Raw genomic sequence first — 7,500 nt, forward strand, 5'->3', positions numbered from 1 at the left:
CTCTGTCCACTCTGACCACTCTGCCCACTCTGACCACTCTGTCCATTCTGACCACTCTCTCCACTCTGACCACTCTGTCCACTCTGCCCACTCTGCCCACTCTGTCCACTGTCCACTCTGTCCACTCTGCCCAGTCTGTCCACTCTGACCACTCTGCCCACTCTGTCCGCTCTGCCCAGTCCGTCCACTCTGACCACTCTGTCCACTCTGACCACTCTGACCACTCTGTCCATTCTGACCACTCTGTCCATTCTTACCACTCTGTCCACTCTGACCACTCTGTCCACTCTGCCCACTCTGAGCACTCTGAGCACTCTGCCCACTCTGTCCATTCTTACCACTCTCTCCGCTCTGCCCAGTCTGTCCACTCGGACCACTCTGCCCACACTGTACACTCTGTACACTCTGTACACTCTGCTCACTCTGTCCACTCTGTCCACCTCCAGCCGGGTCTGTGTTTTTCTCCTACGTTTTGCCTCCTTCTCATTATTGGAGTCGCCTCCACGTCTTGTGACCTTGGTTGTGTTGGCAACAAACACTGTGGCCAAACAAAACCACACAGGAATAATCTTTTAAATCATTTAGGATTTTGGGATTATACGATTATAGTTTTTTTTTTCTGTTCTCTTCCCACTGGTTGGGTGTTTCAGCTATATTTCAGTCTAATTATAATTTGGGTTTCTTGGAAATGTAATTTTGGGTAGGGGATCCCAGTCATGTACTATATATAGATAGATAGATAGATAGATAGATAGATAGATAGATAGATAGATAGATAGATAGATAGATAGATAGATAGATAGATAGATAAATAGATAGATTTCAGATTGGAACGAGGAATGGATAAAAGGTATTCTGTTACCATCTGGTGTTTTTTCTCTTTCTCTCTTTCTTTCTTTCAGACAAAGCCTGATGACGGAGACACGGAGACCCTTGAGGGCGGAGGAGAGGAGAATGTGTGGCAATGTTTCATGAACACTGGGATACATTTTTTCATGTTATTTATTCCGTAAGTGGGTCAAGGGGAGAGAACCTGACGTGATGATGTCAGGAATTCATACTTATTCAAGAGGGCCGCACCCCCCACGCCACCACTAAGCCCAGAGGCCCCAAACTTTGCACGGATCCTGTGGGGGTCCCGGGGCCACCACCCGCCCCTAGTCTGGAGGGTCTAGACCAGGGGTGGGCAATCTACTGCCCGCAGGCCATATCCTGCCCGCGGCGTTGTTTAATCTGGCCCACGAGGCATTAACATTAACAACAATCCTATAATATATTTTAATTTGTCGTATTCATTTCACTGTTATTTTCCTGTAATATTTAATAGTACCACCAGATGGCGCATTGCGGGGCCTTCTCTGATGTCAAGTCACTTTTCTTCACTCTACCTGATCATCACGTATCCATCACCCAAAAGAAAATGACCGGACAAAAAGAGCACAAAATTGACAGCGAGTGTGGGAGCTCAGAGGGGAGATTGGCTCATTTTTGGAGTTAACGGGGAAAGCCGAGGATTTTCTCGAGCTGAAAGACGTACGCTGGCTTTGTGATTTGCCGTTCGCTGTGGACATACTGGCACACATGAACGAGCTGAACGTGAAGCTACAAGGGAAAGATCAGTTTGTATTCGACATGCATTCAAACGTGAAAGCCCTCAAGGTAAAAGGGACTTTGTTTTCTAAACAAATGACAAACAAATAATTGGCACATTTCCCCCATGCTAGCGCCGCTGAAGGACACCCCTCAACGCGCGAGCAAATACAGTAAAATCGCTGGATGGCCTGCACGGAGAGTTCTCAGATTTTCCCTTCAGCTGCTGCCATGTCCCCTGTCATTCGATCATGAGGCAGCACCGCAGGAATAACAGTTGGAGCTGATTGATCTCCAGTCTGAGGAGAAGTTCAGCTCCGTCAAACTGGACACGTTTTATGCTTCACCGAATGAGACGAAGTTTTCAAACATCCGACAGTTGGCACAGAAGACGCTGGCGTTATTTGGCTCTACCTACTGTATGTGTGTGAACAGACGTTCCGTGTGATGAGCCTGAACAAAACACGCCACAGAGCCCAGCTTACCGATGAACACCTGAGCGCTGTCCTACCAATTTCCACAATGAAAAATTGGCACCAGATTTTTTATGCGCCGGCAAAGAAAGGGTGACCAGCAACACTGTTCACTCATTAAATCAATCAATGGGGAGTTGTTGTATTTTTTATTTAAAAATGAATTTATTAATAAAAAAAAATGGTATAAGAGGAAAAAGATTCCACATATATTTTACACTTTATGCTTGCTCATTTTTCACCTCATCTACTAATGGTCAGCGGCCGTCAGTTTTAAAAACGAAGTGTGGCCCTCGAGCCAAAAAGTTTGCCACCCCTGGTCTAGACCGTAGGCCGGGCCACGGCACACGGTCAAAGCTGATGGGAGTCCCGCGTCGCTCTTTTCCCGCAGGCAAAATGCGCTCGGCTCGCACGGATAAGGACAGCACGTCTACTAGGGCTGCTTATAAAGGAGTGTCTTATCTTATCTTATTCCTATGGAAGGTTTATGGTTTGGTTCTATCGACAAAGCCTTAGACAAATGAAGTAATGTAATGTAATGTCATGTAATGAAATGATCGTGGAGGGCCCAGCATTTAGAAAAGCCAATAGATGTGATTCTAGGCCCGGGAAGGGTATTCTGGGGACAATAGACTATTGTAACACTCAATTATGTGTTGATTGTAGTTATTCATAAAAGAGCCACAACCACGTGACTGTGGGCCTACTCCCTTCAAAAAGGAGCAGCTCTGCTTTCATTACTCACTTTTGCCAACTGCAGTCGCCTTTAAATGTAGAAGAACAGTAATGAGGAAAGGAACAAGAATGGTTCAAAATAATGAATGGACACAAAAGGGAAATTCGATTTTTAAGCTTCGGCCTATATGGCTAGTTGTCATCTAATCACCAAACTCTATGTTTTACTCTTATTATTTTCTAGTGTCTCCTGTTGTTTTCTTTTGTGCCATAATAAGTGCATTTATGTATTTAGAAATGGAATTAGCTATGTGAATATTTGTGCACAGTGTTGATTTCTCACATTGCAAATGGTCAAATCCTGTGGGTTCAAGTGTTGTACAGAGGGAGTCCTAAAACTTTGAAATAATATCTACAAGAAAATATATCATAAATCATATGTCACACCTCTGTATGGTTCTAAAATACTTTTTTTTGCTGAATATTTGAAAAACAGATTGCTTCTCCAGATGCCAGTGGATTAAACAATCTGGTCAAATCCCACTGGAAGTACTGTGGCAAAGTATGAAATGAAACAAGTTAATTAACATACTGTAATCTAATATATGTTATTATATATAATTAATGAACAACCTTTTTTATATTCTAATCTACATTATACATAATCTAGACTATAATATAAATGTTTTATTTAAGTAGCTGTTAAGATAAATATTGGTGACTCTCTTGGGTTAATAAGATATACCTATTGTTCCTGTATTAAGAAAATAACACAATATAATGTAGTGTCATGTAATGTCATATAATATAATGTAATATAATATAATATAATATAATATAATATAATGCACTTTTCTGTGTGTCAGGTGTGCACCCTGCAGATGGCAGGCTGGTGACATGGTCTTGCCAGGTGATTGAGGAGAGTGACACAGCGTGGTGGACACTTGGACTGGGCGACGGAGGCTCAAAAACAAAATAATATCATTCACTTTATTATCAATATCATTAATATTTGTATTATCATATTATTATCAATAGTATCATTAAAACTGAAAAAAAAAATATTTCCTGGATTATCTTTTTTTTTATTACCATTTCCCCAAGAAAATGGTATATATCTATTGATATATAGTATAGTAGCATGTATATAAATAGAATACTACTACTACTACTACTACTACTACTACTACTACTACTACTACTAATAATAATAATAATAATAATAATAATAATAATAATAATAAAACAAAGTAAGGAAAACAATAGCATTCTTAAAGTAACACAGTGGTGAAATAGTAGTAAAATACGGAAAAAGCAAAATTGTCAAATAGTACGTCATGTAAAATACTACCCATAATAACCACTATGCCAGCTTATTACTAGTACTATCATTGCATCCTATATTATCATCCCTGTGTATAGACTTGCGCTGTTTTTTGGTGTGCCACTGTTTTTTGTGTCATCTTATCTTATCTTATGTAAGAAAACCAATGACTAACATACTGTTTTGTTTATATTGCTCAAACTTTACACAGAGTTATCTGAAGATTCAAGATACTTTATTTGCCACACACAAGCATGGTGCAGTGAAATGATAAAGGGGCAAACTCCAAGGGTTGTGCAAAACAAAGTAGGTAGAGTAATGCAGTGTGATAATATTAAATGAATCCACCAATACCAATACCATCAGTTTAATCAGAATCTGTTTTATTTCGAAAGGTAAATTTACATATACGAGGAATTTCTTCTGGTGAGGTTTGGTGCACTCCAGTACAGACCATAGCATTAAGAATAATTAACAGCTTAACAGACCGAACAAAAGGGGAATAAAAAAGTAAAATATATACAAATAGCAAAAAATACAAAACATAAATAGTCAGATATTTAAGTTGTACAAATGCGATACAATGCACAAGATAAATTACTGTTATGGTATATAGGTAAAAAATTATAATATGAATTATTACTATGTGCCAACTATCTTGTTATAATACAGTTTAAATTTATATTCAACTGTTTCATTGCACATTGCAGCCCGCGCACAATACACAGCATACTGTATAATATACACCAATCTGCCACAACATTAAAACCACCACAAATAACCACGAATATTGTGTCGCTCCCCCTCGTGTCGCCAAAACAGCTCTGACCCGTGGACTCCACAAGACCTCTGAAGGTGTCCTGTGGTATCTGGCACCAAGACGTTAGCAGCAGATCCTTTAAGTCCTGTAAGTTGTGAGGTGGGGCCCCCATGGATCGGGCTTGTTCTTTCAGCACATCCCACAGATGCTCCATCGGTTCACACCCAAACCCTGCCCATCTACTTGATGTAGAAGAACATGTGATTCATCAGACCAGGCCACCTTCTTCCAGTGCTCCTTGCTCCAGTTCTGATGCTCACGTGTTCATTGTAAGCACTTTTGGCGGTGGACAGGGGTCAGCATGGATGCTCTCAACGGTCTGTGGCTACGCAGTCCCATACGCAGCAAGCTGTGATGCATTGTGTGTTCTGACACCTTTCTATCATAGCAGCATGAACTTTTTCAGCAATTTGTTCTACAGTAGCTCTTCTGCGCCCTTTAATGGGTACCCATGACCCAGTTGCCCGTTCACCGGTTTTGGTAGGTACTAACCGCTGCATACCAGGAAAACCCCAAAAGACCTGTTGTTTTGGAGATGCTCTGACCCAGTCGTCTAACCATCAAAATGTGGTCCTTGTCAAAGTAGCTCAGATCCTTATGCTTGGCCATTTTTCCTGCTTCCAACACATCAACTTCAAGAACTGACTGCTCACTTGCTGCCTAATAGATCGGTCCAGATGGGCTAGACCAGCGGTTCCCAACCTTTTCGGACTCACGGTCCACTTGAAAATCTCAAAAGTGTTCGCAAACAGTGCATTCTTAGAGGATGTGTATTTTAACAATCATATGCATTCTCATACATACAGTGCAGTAGTGGTAAAACAAGAAAGAGGTGGGTTAAAAATAACCTTATATCTATGGAACTTTCGTGTCACGTAAGTAACGGTATCTAGTAAGCGCTGTCTGAAGGGCGCAGTGTTTTGAATGTAGCCTAACGACTCACGCCAGCGCTGATAAAACTAACAATAACACGAGCACATTAATATTAACTTACCTCATGAGAAGGCTGATGTTGCATGGCAGACACCAAATGATTGATGTCTGGCTTAAGGGACGACAGTCTCAGGCGAAGGTCTGCCTCAACATTCGGTTTATTCCTGTATTTTCGTCTTCAATGCCACAAGCGCTGAAAAGTCAGTCTCACAGAGATACGTTCTCGGAAGAGGCATCAGAAATCATACAGCTCTGTCGGACAGATCGGGATACTCAGAAGCAACATGAAGTCAAAAGTTTGTCAGGTTCTTCTGTGAGAAGGCCAGTTTCAATGCGCTGTTGCAGGAGAGATCCACAAGACTGTTCTTCTCTTTTGCGCTCAGGCCTGCGAGGGTCACATCACTATGGCTCGCGAAAGGGTTTTCGATCCAGCTACACTGCACATCTGGGATGGGGAAGTATTCACGCAGCTTGCTCCTCAAACCATGCCCGTGCTTTTTGACATGATTGATCACAGTGACAGGAAGCCGCATTTCTTCCTTTGTCAAAAAATCCGACAGATTCTCAAACAAGACAAAGTTTGACCGGTCAACTTGCCTGGCCCACATATCCATTTTTCTTATGGTCGCTTCTAGCCTTCTAGAGCCACCGGACTTCGGTGTGTAACCCAAGCTGCTTATGGTCACTGCCCATCTCGTCACATAGAACGGGAAATAAAGGTGATTGCAGTGGGCGGCTTTTGATGAAGTTGACTCTGACTGTCTCATCTAGAACAGTCTTTAGTTCTGCAGCATTTTCTTTACAGCCAGTGCTGCTCTGTGTATACTGCAGTCGACAGATGCTACGAGTAGAGCCACAGCTTTCACCCGGGTGATGCCTCCACTGTGCTGGCCCAGCAATGCACGGGTACCATCAGTGCTCACTTCCACACATTTGGACCAATCGATTCCGTTTGAAACTTTGAACGCGTTCAGAATGTCAAAAATGGCCTCAGCAGTTGAACGTGTCGGTAAAGAATTGCAAAACAGGAACTCTTCTTTTAACTCTCCATTGTTTTCATACCTTACATGGGCTAGCAGGTTTGACAGATTTGTGATGTGCGTTGATTCATTCGGTTGGGGGGCATAAAAACGACTCTCTCGTGCGCTTGTGATCAGCTGTTCTGACATGCTCTGCCATCTCGTCAATTATGCGTTTGACTGAGTTATCAGAAGATGAGATGAGGTTGATTGGCTTGCACGCCTTCTCTCCCAGCATCACCCCGACAATCACTTTTGTGGCAGGAAGAATTAAATTCTAACCGATTGTAAGCGACTTACCAGGCTTGGCCATGAGTCGTGCGACCCGGTAGGCCTGCTGCCTTTGCGTTCTTAGTGGCCATAGATGACATTTAGATGACTTTCTTCTTGCCCTGATACTCCTTGAGTTTATTATCGAAAATTTCAAGCGGCTTAGACATGTCCTGCTGGTGTTTTGTCTCGAGATGACGGCGCAGTTTACATGTCTTCAGAGCTTTGTTTGATAAAATCTCGGAACACACCACGCACAGCGGTAACGGTTCGTCTTTTCGTGCCCGTCCAAAAAAATAAATCCCAATGATAAATATTGAGCGCTTTATACTTTCTCCAAACCTTTCTTTTTTGTTTGACAAGCAGGACTGTCCCGCCTGTCCGATGTCCCGCCTT

Source organism: Zeus faber (assembly GCF_960531495.2).
Source record: "Zeus faber genome assembly, chromosome: 13".
NCBI lineage: Eukaryota > Metazoa > Chordata > Actinopteri > Zeiformes > Zeidae > Zeus > Zeus faber.